This window comes from Hylobates moloch, unplaced genomic scaffold, assembly GCF_009828535.3.
Source record: "Hylobates moloch isolate HMO894 unplaced genomic scaffold, HMol_V3 SCAFFOLD_23, whole genome shotgun sequence".
Lineage (NCBI taxonomy): Eukaryota > Metazoa > Chordata > Mammalia > Primates > Hylobatidae > Hylobates > Hylobates moloch.
Window position 1 is genome coordinate 8,541,952 of NW_026652298.1, and position 24,097 is coordinate 8,566,048.

Genomic DNA, 24,097 nt, shown 5'->3' on the forward strand with positions numbered 1-24,097 from the left:
TGAACAAATGCAGTGATTTCAAAAGAAATTAAGGTGTGCTGTGGTAGAGGCATGCACAGGTCAGAAAAGTTCAGAGGTTCCAGCCAGGCTTCCTGGGGAGAATATCCATGCCCCCTTCCACCTGGTAGTTCATGATCAGAGTTTGCAAGCTTGGCTGGGTTAGAGGGAATAGCGTGTGAACCACAGAAAGAGTGGATCTGGTGGCTCAGACACGGCAAGAACCAGCTCATGGCACTAGGCTGCAGGCACACCATGCACAAAACAGTCTTTTCTTTCCCCAGTTCTCCAAATTCTCTAAAGTGGAAGCCTAGGAGTGAGGGTAAGGAGGTGGTAGGGAGCCACAACCACTGGAGCAAAGGATGAAAGAATGGGCATGAGTCTCTAAAAGTGCAGAAACTCAACCGACTGGACGCTGAGACAATGTTTAAAAAGGATTTTTTTGTGTGTGTGTTTTTTTTTAACTTTAAGTTCTGGGATACATGTGCAGAACGTGCAGGTTTATTACATAGGTATACATGTGCTATGGTGGTTTGCTGCACCTATCAACCCAAACTAGGTTTTAAGCCCCGCATGCATTAGGTATTTGTCCTAATGTTCTTCCTCCCCTTGCTCCCCCGACCCCCACCAGGCCCTGGTGTGTAATGTTCCCCTCCCTGTGTCCATGTGTTCTCATTGTTCAATTCCCACTTATGAGTGAGAACATGCAGTGTTTCGTTTTCTGTTCCTGTGCTAGTTTGCTGAGAATGATGGCTTCCAGCTTCATTCATGTCTCTGCAAAGGACATAAACTCATTCTTTTTTATGGCTGCCTAGTATTCCATGGTGTACATGTGCCACATTAAAAATGACTTTTTAAAGTGGCAACTGTGGGAGGCAAAGGAGAAAAAACAGGAGCTGCCAGAGAAGGGAGTGAAGAGAACCCAGCACTTTGAGAATTCCGTTACATTTTGCAGCTTGAATTTTTCACTTTTTGCTCCCATTATCTGCCTCTTTCTCCTCTCCACGAACTGGGCCCTGTGGGCCCAGGATCCTGCTGTCTTTGCAGGGCAAAGAATGGTTAGAAATGAATTCATTAAGGTGAGAAACCATTGCTGGAATAATTCTCCTTCACAGAAACCTGGCACTTAAATTTAACCTGTTTGGTTATTTGGTTAGATCCAGCTCTGCCTCCCCCATTTCTTTCTGCAGAAACAAGGCTGGCAGACCCCTGTTCCTCTTAATCCTTGAATGGACCAAATGCTGGGTTATGCTGGGGCAGTGAGGGACCTTACAAACACTGAAATTTAAGAGAACAGTTTTTGGAGTAAGGCAGTCCTTGTTCCAAATCTGAGCTTTGCCACTGACTAACTAGCTTGGCACCTCATAAAAGTGAATTAACCTAGCTTGTTTTCTAATTTATAAAATGGAGAAAGCAGTACCTATATCACAGTATGATTTTGAAAATTATTTAAATAGGACTATGTATGTAAAATAGCAAGCCTGAAAAATAGCAAGTGGTCCTAAAGTCACTATGATGGTGAATTTTATATGCAGGAACCTAGAGCATGTTAGGATTTTTGGGATCTTTCCCAGCTCACACTGAAGCTTCGCTCTTCTCCAACAGTCTGTTATCCAATGCTGGATAACTGAGATAGTCTTCCCAGCATTTATCAATGTAGTTAGGAACAGTAATCCTGGAAAGCATTCTCAAATTATTTATCTAATTAAACAAGCAAACCTTTTTAGCCCAGACATCCTAAATCTCTGTAGCTTGTCTTTGCTGATTTGGTCAGAATAGCTCAGATGGTAGGAAGGGCTTTCTGGGTGGAAAAAAATAAATTAGCAGTCTGGAAAACAAAAGATCTCTGGCTTAAAAGAGTCTCTAAAACAGCCTGATCAGCCTGTGTATTTTGCCATATTATCTAGCATTAGTAGGAGACTGGAAAAAATCCAGGGCTCTTTGTAGAGATAGAGACTGGCAAATATTATGTTTGATGCATGAGAACCAAATCAGAAGTTAACTCTTTAAGTTATTAAATCACTAAACAGTCTATAACAATTATGCATTTATTACTAGACTGAATTTCTCTGGGGCTGGAACCATATTGAATTCATTTTTTGATCTCTGGTGCTAAACACTGGCTGTCATATACTAGGTATCCAATAAATGTTTGTTGAATTGAAAATTGAAAAAGCATGAAACATTTCCCCTGTTAAGGCTTCTTTCTTATAATAGTTCCATAGTTTCTAATGCAACTGAGAATCATTAACTGGACTGTTAGAGGAATATGAATATGGTTCAGGGAGCTACAAACTTCATGCTCTGAGATGTCACATGATTAGTGTAGCTTTTGTGCCAGGGGAGAGAAATCCCTAAGAGAGTGACTGTTCTCCATACCCACCCACCCCCAGTGTCCTATAGAGCCTCTCATTCTCCAGATACCTATAATGACTATTACATTTATTTGTTTATATATCTATTGCCTTGTCTTCCTTATAGGTACAGAGTCCATACATCCCAATTGGCCTGGAACTTCCCAGGTCTATGCCTGTTATACCTGTTATAATTATGAATAGCATTGCCTTTCATTCTAAAAAGTGTTCTGGTTTGAATGCTAAATCATCTAGACACCCTACTTATGAGAGGGTTCACTGTACATCACTAAGTTGCCCAAATCCCCTCCCCTTGGAAATCTGGGTACTACCCTCTACCAAGGGCTTTCCACTATGGAGGCAGCTCTCTCAATCACAGCATTCAGGAGGTGTGAGCCCGCTCCCAACAGAACAGACACCTGTCTACAAAGAGACTCTTGGTGGAAGAAAAAAAAAATCCGTAAGTTTAAGTCTTCCCCTTAAACTTGGGTCTCTTTTGCACATAAGAAACAAAGAATCTCTAATAATTACATCCCTAAATGTACTGAAATCTAGAAGACATGCCCATTTGAAAACTCTAATCTAGTAATTAAAGCTTCTCAGGTTAAACTGCACCTTAATAATGTAGCTTATTTTGTCAAGATCAGTTAAGGCCCTGTAATGTGATTTGGAATAAATGGACAGACAGAAATTAAAATGTGCTGGACAAGGTAATCAGAAATCTCACTTCATTCAGTCAATAACAATGGCAATTCAGCGGGTTCCTTTTACTACTGGGATGTAATTGTGCTTGGCTTTAAGTTCTTGTAATGATGGAACAAATTAAATTACTTCATACTTTTAGGAACATTTGGCTACATCATGTTTTGGCGCTTCCATAAACCCCACTGGAAATTAAATCAGCTCTGTGCTTGCTCATTCTCCCTCTTTAGTGCCATGTCTGCCTCTTGTCAGCAAAATGGTAATATTGTCTACCTTAATCCACCAGATGCAGTTGAGTTAAAAGTAATTACCTCCCCCACCTCTTTCCTTTCAAATCTCCCTATTTGTAGCTATCAAATTTTGGCCTGCCTGCTGGAACACAGTCTTGTTAGAACAAGCACGGTAATTCTCTCATGAGACTTTAGGACTCTCTCTACGACAAGGTCAGAATGTACCTGTGATTCAAATTTAGATGAGGATATGAGTTGGTAAGAACATGAAGAGCATCAGACAGTTTTCAGGACTCCCACTACTTTTATTTTGTGCTATCAGTTTTTCCTTTCCCAAATTGCAGGTGGAGATGCAATCTTTAAGGCTGGAAATCTCTTGCTATATGCCATTAAAATGAATTAGTCTAGCACATTTTATCTTTAGGCCCTTACCTAGGGCAGGTAAAATATTCTAGCACAAAATAACACAACTTTCCTGAACACCGTAGCTACTAAGTTCATATGGTAAAATATTATACTATACATTACATTGCAAATAGAGTGTTGCAGACTGATATTAAATATTTAAAATGTATGCAGCATTATTAATAGGCAACATTGTGGCAGAGACTGCTAAATGTCCCCCCTAATATTGATGCTTTTCTTCATCACTTGTTTTCAAATATCAATTTTCATGTAATCATGTGACTGCCCAAAATAGAGAAAATTCACAGCCTCCTTGGTTGCCAGGTGTTGCCATATAACTAAGTTTTGGTGAATGAGTTGGTAGTAGAAGTGTTAGGTAGATGTTATATAGATGTGCTAGAAACTTTCCTTAAAAGAAATTTGTCATCTATCTTTTTATCTGCCTGTATTTATTGTTTTCTCTTTCCTACTGGCTAGAATGTGAAGTTGATGGCTGGAGTCGGAGCAGCCATTTTGGATGGTGAGTTGAATTTAGCAACAGAGGGTATACCTCACAGTGCAATAAGATGGAAAGATCACATGTCCTTGAAGATTGTACTGGATAGAGGTGCCATATTAACTTTGGACTGCCTACTTTCAGATTTTACATGAAGGGGAAATATCTGTCTTCCTTAAGCCACTTCTATTTTAAATCTATTTACTGCTGAATAAAATCTCAACTAATGCAAACACCAATAACAAAAAATTCCTATTCACTCATGATATAGGACTACACCTTAGTCTTTTTTGTGTCATATATCTGTTCATTCACCATTTTTGCTTTGATGTTCAATAAACATCTCAAATTTAACATATCTATAAAAATTTTTTAAATTTTAGTTTCAGGGGTATATGTGCAGGTTAGTCACATAGGTAAATTGCATGTCAAGGGGCGCTGGTGTACAGATTATTTCACACCGAGGTAATAAGCATAGTACCCCTATAGCTTAGTCTTAAGAAGAAGTATGTTCACATAGGCCAGGCTGAGATTTGGATGTTGGATGACTTTCTTCCAGCTTACTCTGATTTGAATATACTGTGTGGTAGTAGATGGCTAAACTGCTTGCTCCAAAACTATCTGACAATGCTTTTTAGAAAATCTGCCAAACAAAACTATAAGAATCACCCTGGAGCTTCCCTTAGGCTTCAGATATTTGTCTTCCCTGCCCTACTTGGAAATCATTCCAGCCTGGAAGTCATTGTGAGGAACAAAAAAATGGTCTCCCTACCATGAAGAATAACACTGTTTCCATTGTTGGGAGGCTCTCCTTCCTGCACTTCCTGCAAGTGTCCCTCACTCATTAGACACTTGAATGATAAGGATGTCCATATATTTATTGGTGTTTGTATCAGTTAGACAGTTGAACGATACAAATGTTCATATATTTCTTCTTATTCAATAGTCTCACAAGAACACTATTCTTGTAAAGTCATTAAAAACTGGAGTCTTTTCATAATTATTTCCATGATTTGTCATCTAAAGCCAGTATTCTCTCCTCCTGTCAATCTGATACCTTTAAAGCTAAATTCTGGTGGGTCCAAGTCATGCCTGAAAGGTTTATCAAAGGACATATTGCAGTCATATGGTCGGACGCAAGCACCTCTGAATGTGCAATATTTTAAAGCAAAACAGTTTATGTGTAAGCTCTGTGAGGTTACAGACCATGGCTATCTTATTTATTACCAAATCCTCAGCTCCTAGAACAGTGCCCCTCAATATAAATCTGTCAAATGAATAAACGAAGAGTTTGCCTGCAGCAGTAAACTTGTTATTTGCACACACTCGAGGCCCACCTCCATGTGTACATTGTCAATGAGTCAGCCTTGTGGATGACTCTGCAGGACTGTCTGTATAACATCCACCACGGTTACCAGGGGACCCAATTTTCATAAATTGCTCTAGCATCACACCTCCCTCTTACAGAGACTCTTCCATTCTAATCCCTGACACATTGTCATCCTCACTCAGATTCCCCAATAGATAGAAATGCTGTTCAATATTCTTGGGTAGAGAGGGATAGGCATGCTCAAACTCCTTTTGGGAAAAAAAATTGCAACTGTCAGAAATGTGTTAGCTATCTTCACAGATTATGAAACATAAATATCAATTATCTGTTCACAGCAGTGAAAGCCTGCATATTTTTTTAAGATAATACGTATAAAACGGCTATAAGTGCCATATTGAGTAGAGACCTACCACTGCCTATTTCAGTGAAGGGATGGTTGTGTTGCAGGGTCAGAATGATTACCCACTGGCTGACACTCCCTCCAGGACTAAAGGCAGCATCACCAGCATCCACTCTGCTTCTCCACTGCTTACTGTTAAGGAGCAAGGCACTGGCATTATCTAAGTAGGAACTACTTCATTATTTCAAAACCTGGAATTGGCTGATCAGAAGAAGAAAAACAGTATAAAAATACAGACAGACAAGATTTTCTGGCTGTCCTAATGAATGCTAGCTAGCTATAATAGCATGGATAAGACATATAACCAAACATATAAGATCTATTAATTGAAGGGAATCTCTATTTATATTAACTCATCTATTTTCTCTAAAACCAGTATTTAGTTATCTCCCATACATTGGCATATTGTGTATATTTGCAAAATTCAAAATGTTACTGATGTGACTTTTTTCCCTCAGACATCTGAGCTATCCCTCAACTAATAGTTGAGCTGTTCTTCTATAGCTCAGTATCTGAGTTAGAACTCGAAGTAAAAAGGTATAAATAAGTCATGCTATAACATTCAAAGGCAATCAGATGTTTGAGACTACAGTTATACAGAAAAGTGTCCTTGTTCTTGGGAGGAATACATCAAGGAGTTTAAGAATAGAGGGCCATGATGTGTGCAGTTTTCTCTCAGGTGGTTCAGAGAAAAAAAGACAACATGCGTGTATGTATATTTGTGTGTATGTGCACATAGAGTGATACTGCAAATGAGGTGGAATGTTTACAATGAGTGAATGCATGTGTTCTTTTTTTTTTTTTTTTGCACTACCCATGAAGCTTTCCAGTGTGTCTGAAATAACTTCCAGATAAAACTTTTTTTAAAGGCAATCAGAACAGTGGCAATGAATAATTCAATTATTTCATATTTGAGCTGTATTTCCCGCCACCCCCACCCGCTATAACACTACATACATACATACATAGGCTCACATAAGTGACACTTACTATACTTTTTTGCCTATGTAGTGAGTGTTGGTGAAGTACGTGAGTGGGAAATTCAGTCTTTTGCATTCAAGCTCTAAGTAATTCTAAGAGACCTTTTAGATAATGATTTGACTTTTAAGACAACAATTTTGAGGTTATAATATGATGTCATTTCATATAAACAGAACTGCCCTTTTGTCCTTTCAGATTTGATTGAAAATGGCCCATGGAGTACAACCACCTGGGAACATATCCTTGAGAAAGACAGTTGAGGCTTACTGCCCAAACCACAGGCTACTGAAAACTTGGCCAAAGGCGACTACTCTAGACTGGTGACTTCAAAAGTGTTGATGAATACAGTGAACCATGAAAGACGCATGATTTGTTTTGAACATTTTACTATGATTGATGACCCAGATTTGGCAAGTTAGTTCACTCCCAGTGGAGATGAAAGTTTCACTGCCTTCTTTCTTTCAACATTCTTGTTGAGACAGATTTCACTTTTATTGGCCAATGTACTAACAAATCACTTGCATTTGCAGCATAATGAATTCATTAGCAACACTGTGGATCAATGCTATACTTAATATTCCTGAGTCAACATTAACTCTTAATTAAATTTCCTTATTATAATGCCTCTGGAAATTTTCCTTCAGGCTACTAAACTTCAAGCCAACAGTCTAAGTGTTAATCAGTAATGGTGCTAGTAACTTTCTGAGATGGGTCAGGGCCAGGGCCAGGGTCAGTGATCCATCATGAATGGCAGGTTTAAAAATGGATATACGTGATCAAAAATACCCATAGGTTGACTCAAAGCATTCTATCCTTTGGGTTATTCTAACACTCAGTGTATCAGCCTTCTGAGCAAGCCAAGTTTTTATTGCCTTAAAAAGTCTAAAAGAAAAGATAAAAACAGAGATAATCAGTTTTATTTGGCAATGGCAGGGTTGTGGGAAATGAAAAAGAAGAAAGTTAAAGATGAGTGAAAATGGGATAGTCTTGGCACTTTGGTATGAAATTGAAGTACTTATTTAAACTGATGAATATTGTACAGAAATATACAAAGAGCAGTGAGGGGCTAAGAACCTAATTCCAAGGTAACTACATGGAAAAAATTATTGATCTGGATTGTGACCAGAATTCAAGAGTTTGACTGTTGTCATTGTTGCTGTTGTTATTAAGTTAAAAAAATGAGAAAAAAAATATGTTTTTCTATTATACTTACCAGGAAAGGAAAGAGAGAAGGAGGGAGAGAAGGAGGGAGACATGGAGGGGGCAGAGGGAGAGAGAGACAAAGACTCTGACAAAGTCTGGAAAAAGACACAAATTCAGATTTAGGATCCCAAAATATGCTAATTTCTGCCCCCTTCAAAATATTAAACTTTGCTGGAAATTTTTTTATTGTTTATTTTTTACATCAACTAGCAGGCCAATTAGCCAAGATGACATTTTCATCCTTGGTACTCTTTCAGGTGAGCTCTGTGGGCTACCGCCAGAAAGTCCTAGCCAACCAAGCTCTCACTGGGCCACTTTGTGCTAGGTAGACTACATAGTCTCCTAAAAAACCATGCAGCCCTGATGCTGGTCTGCTAAAGTGTGGTTTGCTGTCATGTCCTACAGGCTACCCGTTTCCCAGTGATTTATCGTAATAAACCAAATGGGAATGAAATACCCAGAAATATGCCATAAATCTACTAGTGGTGAATTTTAAATATTCTGCACACCATGGTGATTTGTTAATTCAGCTGGATCTCTATTAATCCTCTCTAAAATGTCATTAAACCATCTGTTTTGACTTGTTAATCAAACAACTTTTAAAAATGTATTTAGAGTATCAGTAACTCTTGAATTAATGCATCCATCAGTAATAATCCCCTCTCCAACTTTAGATTTATTTTTAAGCTCTAGTTTTTTTTCCCCACCATTCCAACAAATAGCCTGACTTCCAAAAGTAAGAATCACTTCAGTTGTAGAAATGTCCAGAGGGTGCCCTACTTTCAAAACAGGAAGCAAATTGATCCAGCAGTCCCACTTCTTGGTATATATCCAAAAGAACTGAAATCTGGATCTTGAAGAGATATATTCACTACAGCATATTCATAATAGCTAAGATACAGAAGCAACCTAAATGTCCATCAACAGACGAATGGACAAAGGACATGTGGTGTATATATACACATATAGAAATATTATTCAGCCCTAAAAAAGGAAGGAAATCCTGTCATTTACAACAAGTTGGATGGAACTGGAGGACATCATGCTAAGTGGAATAAACCAGACATAGAAGGACAAATACTGCATGATCTCACTTACATGTATAATCCAAAATAGTCAAACTGATGGAAGCAGAAAGTAGAATGGTAGTTGCCAGAGGCTGGGGGAAGATGGGAATTGGTAGATGTGGTCAAGGGTTACAAAGTTTTAGTCTTGCAAAATAAGTTCTGGAAAGCTGCTGTATAACAGAAGTATACAATCAACAATACTATATTGTATACTTAGAAATTTGGTAAAAGGGTAGCTGTTATATTAAGTGTTCTTACCATGAAAGGAAAACAAAACAATAAAAACCCAAAAATATGGGAGGAAACTTTTGGAGGCAATGAATAAGTTTATGGCATTGACTGTAATGGTGGTTTTAGGGTGTATACCTATCTCCAAACATCTTGCTGAATAAACATATTAAATCTAAAGTTTCCTTCGGAAAGAAGATGAGAAAATAATTGTCAAGAGACTGTACACCAATAAAATAGTCAAAGAGTACAATGAAAACTTAGGAATCCCATTTCTTCCTTTGACTCACACTGTTTGATGATTTCATTCACGTCAGCATTTGGAAGTTATTGAGACATTTCAACATAAGATTGTCCTTATGATCTATGATTTGGGACTCTCTTATAAGAAAGTCCATTCTATACCAATTTGTTTTGTTCCTTGGTAACTAGACCTTCTTTAATTGGATCTAAGAATTAATATTCCTATCTCATAAAGGAGACTAAAAGGATCCAAGTAGATGGAGTTTCAAAGGTGGTCCCCATTAAAGCATTTTTACCTTAAGCAAAGATGTCCCAATTTTTCCTGCTTGCTTTTCAGATGCTGTTCTAAAAAAAGTACCTTATTCCTTCTACTAAAAGAAAACCTATCAATTCATTGATTCATTGAACAAATATTTATTGAACACGTAGTATGTACTAAACACTGGGTAAGATTCCCGATATGCAAAGAGGAATAAGTCCCTGCCCTTAAGAAAACTCACAGTGTGGTCAAGCTAACAAACAATTCTAGAGCAACTGTGTGATAAGGGCTCCAACAGCACATGCAGGAACACAGAGAGAGGCACTCTTAGTCTTGGAGGGGCTTCCTACAGTGGGCAGTTTTTGATGTGTCACAAAAGGAGGAGCTATTAGGGCACAAGAAGAGCAAGGGTGAAGTGCAGAAAGGAGTGAATAGATGGGGAGGGGACCCAGGCAAAGAGAACAACATAGGCAAACGTGCAACTTCATGGGAACACAGTACATTTGGAAGCCTGCCCACCATTTGTTACAGCAGAATGCATGTGTGGGTGGAGATGAGGCTGCAGAGATGGGCTGGAGAGGATTATGAGAGACGAATGACTAGCAAAGGAAGTTGCTCATGTCCTTATGTGGTGGGGGACCATGGAAAGATTTTTATTTGTAAGACGTGGTTTCTTCTTCACTCTGTGGCAAATAGCAGATACAATAGTCTGAATGTTTGTGCCCCTCCCCACATTCATATGACGTGAAACCTCATCACCAATGTGATGGTATTAGGGGGTGGGGCCTTTGGGAGATAATTAGGTCATGAGAGCACAGTCCTCATAAGGGGATTAATGGCTTATAAAGGAGGCCCAAGAGAGCTGCCTTGCCCCTTCTACCATGTGAGGACAAAGCCAGAGGCACTATCTATGACCCAGGAAATGAGCCCTCACCAAATACCAAGTCTACCAGTGCCTTGACCTTGGACATTCTAGTCTCCAGAACTGTGAGAAATAAATTTATGTTGTTTATAAGCCACCCAGCTTATGATATTTATTTATTTATATTTATTTATTTATTTATTTATTTATTTATTTTGAGACAGAGTTTTGCTCTGTCACTCGGCCTGGATTTCAGTGGCATGATCTCAGATCACTGCACCCTCTCCTTCCCAGGTGCAAGTGATTCTAGTGCCTTAGCCTCCTGAGTTGCTGGGATTACAGGTGCTTGTGACCACATTTGGCTGATTTTTTGTATTTTTAGTAGAGAGTAGGTTTCGTCATGTTGCCCAGGCTGGTCTGAAATTCCTGACCTCAAGTGATCTGCCCACCTCGGCCTCCCAAAGTGCTGGGATTACAGGCATGACTGTGCCTGGCTATGATATTTTGTTATAGCAGCTTGAATGGACTAAGACAGAAGAAAAAATAGGTCTTTCTGAAGTGTGAGCTGAAAGACAGAAAATAGCTATAGGTTTCTAAAGAGAGAAAAAGATATATGTTTGACAATATGTTTCAATTAGTACTTTTTTTGAAGTGCAGTAAGTTATCATATAACCTTATTCCATTTCTAATCTATATGATGGCATTTAAATATTGACTAGGTTTCTGATACAGTTTTTGGAGTCTGAATGTCACTGCATGGATGAATAAACCAAACAGATTGGATTCATATGGGTTTGACAAATGACACATTTTTTTCCACGTAAGATTAGAGGAAAAACTGGTTTCACCCAATTTCCTGCCTTATTTATATTAGAACTGAAGTCAATGCTGTTATCCCTGTGCATGTTCTTTAGTATTTAAAATCTGATATAGAATTGTGCTGTTACAGAAGAAATAGTTTAATGTATTCTGCCCTCTTATTTCTCATGAGTTTCACTTAAAAGAAAACAAAACAGAAAAAGGACATGGACTTTTCTTTATTTCTAGACTTTATAAACTTTTTAGTTATCAAATAAACATGTGTTAATTAAGTGGGTAAAATATTGCATATATTAAAAGGTACTTGGAGACTCTTAGGTTGTCAGTTTTTCATGACTCAAAATTTATGAAAAACCATCTAAGACTATGAAAATGAAGTTCAACTGTAGATCTTGAAGTGACAAAACATGAACCACATTGACTTGAGGTCCAGGGCTTAAAACTGCCTATTTGAGCTCTAGGTTAAAAGCATGTGTGAAATGCAAAGTCTGACATCTGTAAAGGTGATTATTGTGAAGTCTCAGTATCATTGTTCATAAGTAAAGCTTGCACCTAAGCCATGCCACAGGCATTCCTAGAGGATATAGATTTCATTTGATTTAACATGATTGTTGATATTGGTAGTGTATTTCACGTGAACTTGTGAAATCATTGTCTATACAGACAATTGAGACACTAAAACTTTTTTTTAAGTATTTTTTGTTAGGGGCTAGATCTGAGTCTTTTTATTCATTTGTTCTTTTGTTCACTCATTTGTTAGGTCAGTTATTTACTTAAAAATGTATATTGAGCAATTCATATATGGCAAACACTGACAGATGCTGGATTCAGTGATGAGCAAAGCATTCGTGGGTTCTATGCCCAAGGATCCTATCCCGTGGAGTGTAGAGTCAAACAAAGAATGTCAACAACAAATGAAAATTTTAATCTTATTAATGTTATATGCAAAAATGTAACACCTCCAAAAAAGACAATTTATTTCCTGTTAAGGAATGAAGACAGTCCACTGAGGAAGACAAACATGTAAGCAAATGTAAAGCAAAATAATCAATAGGTAATGTAGTTTTTGAAAAAGAAGGGGCTTTAGGCAGGAAGTCCTGGGTTTGGATTTGGGTTTCAAATCTAGCTATGTACTCTTGGGCCACATACCCAAGTATTGTAAATCTCAGTTTCCTCCTTTTTAAAGTTAGCCTAAAACTACCTCACTCATCTAACGGTGTGAGAATTAGGTAAACAGCCAGGTAGCTCATCAAACTGTAATTATTATAATTGTTATTTTTTTGAGTCATGAAAGTTTTCACACTGAAGGGAACATTTCAACTTGACTTGGAAGAGTAAGTAGTTTATCAGGCAGAAAGAATTTGTTAGGGTATTCCAGAGAGAAGGAACAAAATGTGCAAATTCAAGTAGTCAGAATCAAAATGGTTTCTTAAAGGAATGGCAAATAGATCAGTGCAGTGGGAGCATAACATTATCTAAATAATCCATTAGACCTTTTCTTTAACTGATAAAATAAAGCAAGCATTCCAAAAATCAATTTAAATCCATCTTCCTCCTTATACCTCTCCATTCCCCATACCATGGAAACACAGTTTTACCTCTTTTACAATGAGTTTTCAGTGTGAAGAGACTTGGTTCATCAAGATTAGCAAACTTCACAGCATTGAACAAAAGATAAAGAAAAGTTTACAGCAAATATGTTCCATGTGAAAGCATCTCTAGCAGGTTCAGAAGATGCAATGAAAAGACTAAAACTTGACATAGGGATATTTCAGTGGTGCTCGTACCAGCTTCCTAACATTTTGTTCTACCTTAGCAAAATCTATCCCTTATTACTCACCCTATCTGTAGACTCTGTTATGGAACATAAAGCTTTTTTTTTTTTTTTTTTCCTAATCCAGTGGGGAAGCCCTCTCCTTCCCTGGGTGATTCCTGAGCAACCAGGAAAACAGCAGTCACAGTCAACACAGCTAGTGCATGCAGGAAACCTCTCTTCCATGAAGCTCGGAATGACTCATAGTTCCAGATGGCCTTGTCAGCCTTTATCCACATTCCACTCTTGGCACCATTAACCCGGTCTAGTGTGGTTGCAACGAATAACTTTTCTTGTTATGAGGACCAGTGTTTTGAAAAATTTAAAATGTTATAAAATTAAAATGTTTATATTTGGAAATTATTTCCAAATATAAAAGGAGCCTGTCTTCATTATAGATTATTTGGAAAAAATGCAGAGGGGTGCAAAAGAAAAATGGAAACAAGCCATCTTTTTTTTACCCATAATTCTACCACTCAGAGATAACTACTGTGAACATTTTGATGTATTTATTTCCAGTCTTTCTAGAAGGTAGATCACCGTAAGAGATTTCCGAAGCAGAATTACTAAGTCAGAAGGAATAAACATTTTTATACCTCTTAATGTGTATTGCCAGATAGTTTTTGAGAACTATTACAGCAATTTCTACTTTTAGAAGTACTGCTTGAGAGTAATGTTACATGGTATTCTCACTAATACATATACAATGTTATAAATATGTCAAAAAATAAAACTTAGCAACTATGTTATCTCCTTGTTTCAATTTGAACTTATTACAAGAGTCATCAATTTTTAAATTTAAATGTTATTTTTAGAAAAGTTATAGATGCAAATAGTTTAGAGAACTAAGTAGTACCACAAGGATTAAAAAAAGAAATCTCCTACACTGCATCCCCCACTCACAATACATACATATATCTTCCACTCCCCAGAGGGTACCCATTTTCAAATATTTTAGCTGATTCATTTGCAATACTCCACTCCATCTCTAAATGATGTAACTTTATGGTTACTTCTTAATAGTTCATTTTTTTGGGCATTGCTTATTGATACTTCATAGTGGAAGATAAGGATTTACCTTTGCAACACTTCACACTTCTCATCACCCATCTTTCTAATATATTATAGTTTTACTTAGATTGATAGTCATTGTGTTTCCATGAGCAGAACCAAAGAAAAACTATAAGCAGCTAAACTATGTAACATACCCTGATTACCTTTTTTTTTTTCTTTGTTTTCCTTGTTGAAAATTCTTGTCTTTTGTTAGTTTCTTTGTTCCCTTAGGTGTCCATATATACTTATCACTAATTCCATCCCAAACTTCCCCTATATTGCAAAAATCTAAGTATGGCTCAAACACATCAAGAATTTTATTAAATTCATCTTCTTGAAGAAATCTCATCCAGAGGCCTCTTTGACCTGGATTGGTTATTCTCTATGTCTCTTGCTCACCTGTCACTTTGGAATGTTCTTTCCTTATTATCCCAAGGGTAATGTTTTTAGAGTTCATTCCCTTTTTTTTGGTGAACACGTTTTCCAGTAGTTTCCTGAGTCAGTATGCGTCAGAGATACATTTTTTAAAGGCTTGCACCTCAGAAATAATCTTTATTCCATGCTCACTCTTCATCAGTAATTTGGTTGAATATAGAATTCTTGGTTGAGAATCATTTTCCTTCAGAATTTAAAAGGTATCACTTCATTCTTTTCTGGGTTTCAAAATGAATCTTAAGAAGTCTGATGCCCTTTTGATTTTTGATCCTTCTATATGATATGATAATGATCCTTAGAACAAGTCACAAGTCTCTTTTTTAATACTTTATATTATGCTAAATGCTCCAATTAATGAGTTCTGGAAATTTTTCTTCAATTTTGTCCTCCTGCAGTTTTGTCTTTTCTCTAGAATTTCTGATTTTAGATGTTAGATTTCCTGGACTGGTCCTCTGATTTCCCACTTTTTCTTCTGTATTTTCTACCTTTTTGTATTTTTGCTCCATTTCCATAGAGATGTCCTCAATTTACCTTTCAATCCTTCTATTGAGTTTTTAACTTATTCTATCATGTTTTTACTTTCCAAGAGCTCTTTTCCTATTCTCTGAGTGGTTTTTTTTTCATAGCGTCTGCTTTTGTTTCGTGGAAGCAATGTTAATATTTACGAATACAATATCAGGTGTATTTCTTCTCCTCTCTCTGATGATACTTTATAAGTTACCTTCTTCCTGTAACATCTGTACTTTTTTTTCTTTTCTTTTCTTGAGATGGCGTCTCACTCTGTCACCCAGGCTGGAGTGCAGTGGGACCATATTGGCTCACTGTGACCTCCATCTCCTGGGTTCGAGCAATTCTCCTGCCTCAGTCTCCCGAGTAGCTGGGATTACAATCATCCACTACCACGCCCAGCTAATTTTTTTTATATTTTTAGTAGAGACGGGGTTTCACCATGTTGGTCAGGCTGGTCTCAAACTCCTGACCTCAGGTAATCCACCCGCCTCGGCCTCCCAAAGTGCTGGGATTACAGGCGTGAGCCACCGCCCCCAGCCAACATCTGTACGTCTTTAAAGTTGGTCTTTTTCCATTTGTTTTGGTTTCTTTCATTTAGTTTTTCTAAGTATTTGATGAATCTTATCTGTCTACTCATATTTAAGGCTACAGTACTAAAAGTCAGATTGGAAGCTTTGTTTGCATAGGTAAGATTTGTCAACTACATCCACTTCTTGATGATCCAACTGAGCAGTTTCATTCAGAAATGCCTTGCACCGTTATCTTTGGGTCTTTTCTCTTGGGTTGGTGAATTCTCCAAAGGCTATATCAATCTCCTGTCCAGAAGGCTTAAGCATAGTTGGAAGCTGACTGGGGGAAGATAGTTGGGACTTTCAACCTTCAGAATTCATTCAACAAATATTTGAGCATCTATATTGGGCAGCCTCTATTCTAGCCACTGGAGACATAGTGGTAAACAGAATTTAAAAAGCCCTGTGTTATCATGAACACAAATATATAAGTGTTTATTTAATCCCTCTGTTTTCAGAATGGCACTCAGTCTTCAACCTGCCTAGGTTCCCCTTGTCTAGGGACTGTTTTACATTCATCAGAGAATGAATGTCCAGTATCTTGCTGGGATATAGAAGGGAAAGCCACATAGGTCCATAGAGCATAAGATAAGACCTGCAGGTCTAACTGTTCCTTTAATAGTGTTAGTCTTTACCCCATTTTTCTTAGGTGCTGGATATGGCTGCTTTCTGAGTCTTTTGGTTATTCTTCACTATTCATGGGATTACTCTTTTTGACTTTCCCTAATATTAGCACAGGATTCTACTGTAACTATCTACTACGGCAGTTACCCCTTGTATACTTGTGTTTCAGCTTCCAAAATTTTTTTGCTGTTATCTCCCTTCCCACTTTCTTTGTCCTTGTCATTTATGCCTATAAACATCCATTGATGGTTTTCTGAAGGCAGAGGAGTTAAATGGATGTGTTAATTGCTATAGATGTAATCAGAGGTCTCAATGTTGTTTTTTTGTTTTCTGTTTTACTATTCTAACTTGGCATGTATAGATCTTCTTTGTGAGTAGTCTGAATTTGTCTTTAATGATTTAACACTGAAACAGTATTTTCCTTACTTATTTGCATAAGCTCTTTCTTTGTTAGTGTATTAGCCATTGACCTGCAATATCTTTTAGGATGACTGATTCTGAAGCCTGCTGACTGAGTTACTTGTGGTTCCTGTCATTTAGAATGTAGGCAGGTCATGAATCGCTTAGATGGAACAGATGTAATGAAACTTGCTTTAAATATTTCACCAAATTACATATATTTAAATAATGTAAAGAAAAATCTTCAATCACTAGGCTTTGAACTTGTAACAGAAAGATATCGGCTTTTAACTATATTAATTCAACAAACTTTATTGAACAGTTGGTATGTATGAAGCATCATCTCTCTGAGAACACAAATACCAAGGGACTGAGTCCCATCCCTACAGGATTCTCAGGAGTAAACAGGTCAATACATAGTTATAAAATGATGAGGACTGATCTATAGCAGAAGTACAAAGCTGAGAACAACTCACTTGACCTGCTAAGTCGGGGAATTCAGGAAGGGTTCAGATCTAAAGAGCTGACATTTGAGGTGAGTCTTGAAATATGAGCACAATGATGGTTTTACCAGGCTGCAAAGGTGACAAAGTGCATCCCAGGCCGATAAAGAGGACGTGCAAAATATGGCAGGTACAAAAATGTGTATTTAAGGAAGAATGAGAAGTTTCTGGAAGTTGCTGAAGATATAGAAAATAAAGCGGGGGGCGGTGGGGCGGGGGGTTAGAGATGAGGAGGAGATGGTAGGCTTGATTCAAATTATGGAAATGTATTTATACTGCACCAACTTGTAAAGACACTGTTGTTCCCTACCCAGTAGCCACTAGATTTTGTTCAGGTGTCAGGCAGTTGGTGCTTCAAGGGAGATCAGGCCCCTCCCAGTACCAGGATGAACCATGATTACTTCCCAGCCAATTTCATAGCATTTCTCTTGCCAATGAATGGCTTAGATATAAGCAAATGATGAATTTGTTTCTAATACAGATCTGAGAAAGAAATCTGTTAAGGAACTTCTGGGAAAGATTTTATCTTTCTTAAAAAGTGACAGAAGAAAAGGAAGTTGTATAAATATACTTAGAGCTGCTGTAGTCATCTTGAGACCATAAGAGGATAAAACTGAGATCAAAAACTACAGTGCTGAGGATAGGTGACTACAAAGAAGGAAAGAATCTGGATTCTTGATGCATGTTTGAACTACTACAATCATTCTATCACTATCTTCTTATTATATAATTCAATAAATCTCTTATTATTTAAGCCATTTTAAATGAAGCCTTCTGTTATATGCAGCCTAAACAAATGTACTGATTCAAGCTCCCAGCACATTCTGTCACACATAATTCAAGGAATGTTTGTCAATAACTTCATACTATTATATGAGGAATAAATGATTAGTCAAATTAGTCAAGAAAGACTTTCTGTTTTGAAAAATTCTGGAAAGATTTGTATACAGTATGTAGATTTATTGTCATGGCTAATATACATCTACATATAACATGAATTACCTTGGAGTAGTAGTAAAAGGGCAGAGTAATAACTTGTGCAGAGCTCTAGACTAGAAAAGTTGAAAATATGAAATGGAGGAAAAAGTGAGTTATGAGATTCAGTAATACGAAAGTATAAGAAATAAAAGAATCCAAAAGCCATAGAAGGTTGAAACTGAAAAGAATTTTAGAAAGAGTCTAGGTCAGGCATGGTGGCTCACACCTATAATCCTAGCACTTTGGGAGGCCGAGGCAGGTGGATTGCTTGAGGCCAGGAGTTTGAGACCAGCCTGGCCAACATGGTGAAACCTCGTCTCTACTAAAATACAAAAACATAGCCAGGCGTGGTGGTGCAAGCCTGTAATCCCAGCTATTTGGGAGGCTGAGGTGGAAGGATCGCTTCAACCTAGGGAGGCAGAGGTTGTAGTGAGCCAAGATCATACCACTTCATTCCAGCCTGGGTGACAGAGTGAGACACTGCCTCAAAAAATAAAGAGAGAGTCTAGCCTAAACCCCTTAATTATACAGATTGAAAACCAGTCCCGGAGAAATTGGAAGTCCTCAAAGAGTTTACTATTAATGGTGGAACCAGGACTTCCACACAATGTTCTGACTTCCTTTAGAGCACTTTTTATTATATCATATAGTTCCTTACTTCTCACTATTAATAGAGAATATTTCACTAAGAGTAAGTATAATAAGAGCTGATCAGAAGACCTGAGAGACATAATGGAGTTTCAATTCTAATTTGCTAATGGCTCCTTGAAATGCTTTGTTGAGAAGGAGTAGGAGGCTTACAAAACACACACACACACACACACACACACACAATTTCTTAATTATGTCTACCATGGGCATGGGATGGTAGGAATGCCATGTAACTAGTTTCCATGGATGGAAACCACCTAATGGGAAATAGAGAAAAAGAAAAAGAAAAGAAATTGTGTATAGTTTTTCAGCTCATTTTGGCTTAGATTACGTTGTGAAATTTATTCCTTTGAAAAACTCATTTGATTTTGAATTAGATTATACGGAACTTCTCCTTTGTCAATTTTAATTTCTTGTCTTGTTTTAGTTTGCTTTTCTGAACAGTAGATATCCTCCCAATTGCAGATTCTGCAAAATTACTAGCTAGTCATCTTGGTTCCTTTTAAGTAGAAAAGTTTCTTTTAAATACTTCAAATCATTGGTATGCACATTTGTTGCAAAAAAAAAAACATTCTGGAAAATGTTGCTTATTTTATTATCCAAAAAATAGGTATTTATTAATATACTGCATTTCTTTTAAATAAAAAAAATTACAGATTTTCTTCCAGCATCCACTTATTTGGAATTGGGTACATATGAAGAAAATACTTCTTATAATATGGAATTATTTCAAAATCTATTATTACTTCTTATAAATATAGAGCATACAAGAAATTCTCACCATTTTCTAAGATTTACGTTAGAAAGATATAAGTATTGTCTTTTAGAATACTATTTTTATTTTTCTAAATATTCCTTATAACTTACTTATTAATTTTATCCTTTCTTTGTTATAAATATCCATATTTTTTTAAAGACCCATACTATCTTTTCCTATTCAATTTAACCTAACATATTTTCTGTAAATGACATTATTTAGTTATCCATTTTTCTACCTCCTGTTGCTTGGCAGTCCTCAAAACCATTGCAGATCTTTCCAGAGAGCAGTTTTTAAGAACAGTGCTTTACTTTTCAACTCTTGATCAACCTGCTGAGAATTCTTTGAATAAACTAGAAGGAAGGCTAAAGAGACAAAATAATACTATAGTTTCCTTAAAGTTAATGAGACAGAATCCCTTGACCCACTTTGGCAATGAACAATGTGAACTAAAATGGCCATTCTCACATCAGTAATTTACATTTTATATAGCGTGTACTTTACACTGATATTTACAAAGAGGAAAAGCAACAGTTTTTTAGATGTAAGAGGAGCCCCTTGGCAGATAAAAGAAAAACTTACTCCCATTAGTACAACACTGGAGTTTAAATCTAGAGAACAAATACTTCAGAAACCTAGTAGAAAAAGTCTCTGATTTGTACTTTGAATGAACAATTAGGTTTGAGAATATTGCTACATAATCACAGAAAATACTGGCTATTATACTATGTGAAGTCTTCAGTGACAAAGAGAGAAACAGAAAAAATAGTTAATGCCATAACAATGAAAATGTGGAATGTGAGGAACGCCCAGTGACCATAAATATCTACCTTTATGAGCCTGACAATTTATATACAGTTCATGCAATTAACAAGTGTGATAAATATGATTATTACTCTCAAGTTGAAATCAATTTTCTTGTCTAAAAGCAAAGAATTGTTATTGAGCAGATGGGATTACTTTTCTTTGCCAATTTATCTTCATAAAGCTCAATCAATGCCTTGCCTTAAAAATGTCAAATAACTCAGATTTCAGGATAATACATACAAACTAATCTCTTCTGCCTGTCTCTACCTGATTACTCCCTACTTCAAAAGCTCCAACAACATAGTATGATTGACACAAATCAAAGCGAAAACTATTTTTCTTACTGCTACATGGTCTTATCAATAATCCAGTATTTCAATATCTAATAAAAGATACCACAATTCAAAGCAGTAATGTGCCCCAAGCTACCAATCCACAACATATATATTGATATCTATAAATACACGGATATAACTTGTTATTTACTAAATAAGTTTCTTTGCAGTGTGGTGTTAATGGCCAGAATTTTAAATAGATAAAAACTTGGGTTCAAATCCTAACTCTGCCACTTAAATGCTTTATGACAATTGGTCAAGTTACTTAACCTCTCTCTGGTCTCAGGTTTCTTGTCTATAAAGCTGTAATAGCTTTTAGAGTGCTCTTCTGAATATTAAAAAGGCATTATACTCTTAGCATAATGTCTACATAGAGTAAATGTTTAACAACAAAATAACAAATATTAGGTGTGTTATTGGATAACTGGAGTTTTAAATAAAGGAGTTGTCCCTAAGGTACATTCAATTTAACTATGATATTTAAAACTTCAATTTTTCACATTATTTTTCCAGGAAAATATTTCATTCTTATTTCTCCATAATTTGTTTTGAATTGTAAAAGAGATTTGCAAGTGGCTGAAGCAGTTACACTATACTGTATATCTGCAGGATGGGCAACTGATTTTTTTTTTTCTTTTTCTTCTTCTTTTTTTTTCTTTTCAAGACAGAGTCTCACTCTGTTGCCCAGACAGGAGTGCAGTGGCGCGATCTCGCTGCAACCTCTGCCTCCCAGGTTCTAGGGATTCTCTGGGTCAGCCCCCTGAGTAGTTGGGACTACAGGCACACGCCACCACGCCCGGCTAATTTTTGTATTGATTTTCAAGATTTGTCAAGAGCTCCTAATATTTTCTTTTCTCAAACACGTCTTAGGACTACCATGCATATCAGTCAGTCAGCTACTCTGGAGGTCTGCTGCAAGGATACACACCTTCCATTCCCACCCATCAGATACTCGTCTCCTTTTTCCCCCACTCCAAGACAGCAACCTTCCAGCTCTAGATAAAAAGAGCTAGTCTTTCTTGCATAAGAACAGCAAAGACAAAAACCATTTTGGTAGTGTATACTGCAGATTTTAACCAAAACTTCTCTGAAGACCTCTGACTTCCTAAAGAACCTCTAAGTCCAAGTGCAGTTGCTTTTTCCTAAGTGAGCAACCGCACATCTGGTCAATTTTGGTGAATATTCTGTGCTCCAGAAACAACTGATTCCATCCCCTTTAATCTCTTCTACTCTTATATCCATCTCCCTGCCTGTTGTTTCTCTCCATGTTTACAACTAGTTCATTGATTTAAAAACCAATGTAATACACAAGCAAGTATTCACAACAATGTTTAGTGTAGCACGGTTTGCAATATTAAAAAAGGCCATCAGTAAGAAAATAGTTAAAGAATAAACTTAATATACATACTATGCTGCAAGTTAAGAAAACTGGTATAGATTTATACGTATTAAAATAAAATAATCTCCAAAACATAGTAAGTGCAAAGATCAATCACAGAATAACATCTGTAGTGCATCACTTTTGATTTTTAAAAATTACTCCTAATTCTAAATGTGCATGTATATATTCAGTTAAAAATTCTGAAAAGATACTGCTATGGTTTGAATGTTTGTTCCATCCAAAACTCAGGCTGAAGTTTAATTGCCATTGTAACAGTATTAAGAGGTAGGACTCTCTTTTTTTTTTTTTTTTTTTTTTTTTTTTTTGGTGACAGAGTCTCACTTCAACACCCATGTTAGAGTGCAGTGGCATGATCATAGCTCACTGTGGCCTCAGCTTCCCAAGCTCAGGTGATTCTCCCACCTCAGCTTCCAGAGTAGCTGGAACTACAGGCACATGCCACCATGCCCAGCTATTTTGTTGTATTTTTTTGTATTGATAGGGTTTCTTCATGTTGCTCAGGCAGGTTGGTCTCGAACTCCTTAGCTCAAGTGATCCACCCACCTTGGCCTCCCAAAGTGCTGAGATTACAGGTGTGAGCCACCACATCCAGCAAGAGTTGGGACTTCTAAGAGGTGTTAGGTCATGTTAGCTTTGCCCTGATGAAAGGGTTAATCCTGTTATCACTGGAGCAGGTTTGTTATACAAGACTGAGAAGTTTGGTCCCCTTTCCTCTCTCTCTCCAATCTCTCTATCTCTCTCCCTTTTGCTTTCTGCCATGTGGTGATGCAACAAAAGGACCCTTAACAGATGCCACCACCTTGATTTTAGATTTCCCAGCCTCCATAACTGTGAGCCAATAAATTTCAGTTCATGATAAATTACCTAGTCTCAAGTATTCTGTTAGAGCAGCACAAAATGGATTAAGGCAGATATACACCATATTGTATCCATCACTAAGTGGATACTTTCAAGAAAGACAGCAAGACTAAGGAGCATGAAAAAGGACTTTCTCATATTCTGAATTTTAGAAATATTTTATGACATGAATATATTTATCTATTACCTATGTAATAAAACTAGACATTAAGAGAAAAACCTCATGGTAGAAATCTTAGGAAATATAGAAAAATTAGAGAAAATTAAGAAAAAGCATGTATAATTTCACAAACCAATGGTAGCCACTGTAAAAAATTGTTACTTCATTCTAATACATTTCTACATACATATGCACACAGTACATTTTTGAAAACATAACTGAGTCTTTTCTAATTGACCTCTTACTCTAAAAAATTTGAAATAGCCAAAAAAAATTTTTGATTCCTGTAAAGAGATAGCACTAGAGCTGGAAGTGATGGCTCACGCCTGTAATCCCTACACTTTGCATGACTGAGGCCAGATAATTGCTTGAGGCCAGGAGTTTGAGACCAGCCTGGGCAACATAGCAGGACCCATCTCTACAAAATAATAATAATAATAATAATAATAATAGTAATAATAATAAGCTGGGCATAATGATGTGTGCCTGTTGTCCTTGCTACCCAGAGGCTGAGGCAGGAGGACTGGTTGAGCCCTGGAAGTTCAAGGCTGCAGTAAGCTATGATTGCACTACACTCTACCCAGTATCAAGGAAAGGAAAGGAGAGGAGAGGAGAGGAGAGGAGGGAAGGGGAGGAGAGGGGAGAGGAGGGGAGAGGAGGGAAGGGG

General features: G+C 37.0%; 1 protein-coding gene and 1 long non-coding RNA gene across 4 annotated transcripts in view; one reads left to right on the forward strand and one right to left on the reverse strand.

The window, feature by feature from the left end:
- Positions 1-7,520, forward strand: part of LOC131382366 (uncharacterized) — a 28,699-nt gene extending 21,179 nt beyond the window's left edge. The window contains exons 4-5 of the long non-coding RNA XR_009211780.1: positions 4,166-4,208; positions 7,091-7,520. This is a non-coding gene — a long non-coding RNA (uncharacterized LOC131382366). The remainder of the gene's footprint in view (positions 1-4,165; positions 4,209-7,090) is intronic.
- The window catches only part of LOC116462231 (cAMP-specific 3',5'-cyclic phosphodiesterase 4D), an 810,743-nt gene that overhangs the window by 89,022 nt on the left and 697,624 nt on the right, over positions 1-24,097 (reverse strand). The window lies entirely within an intron of this gene.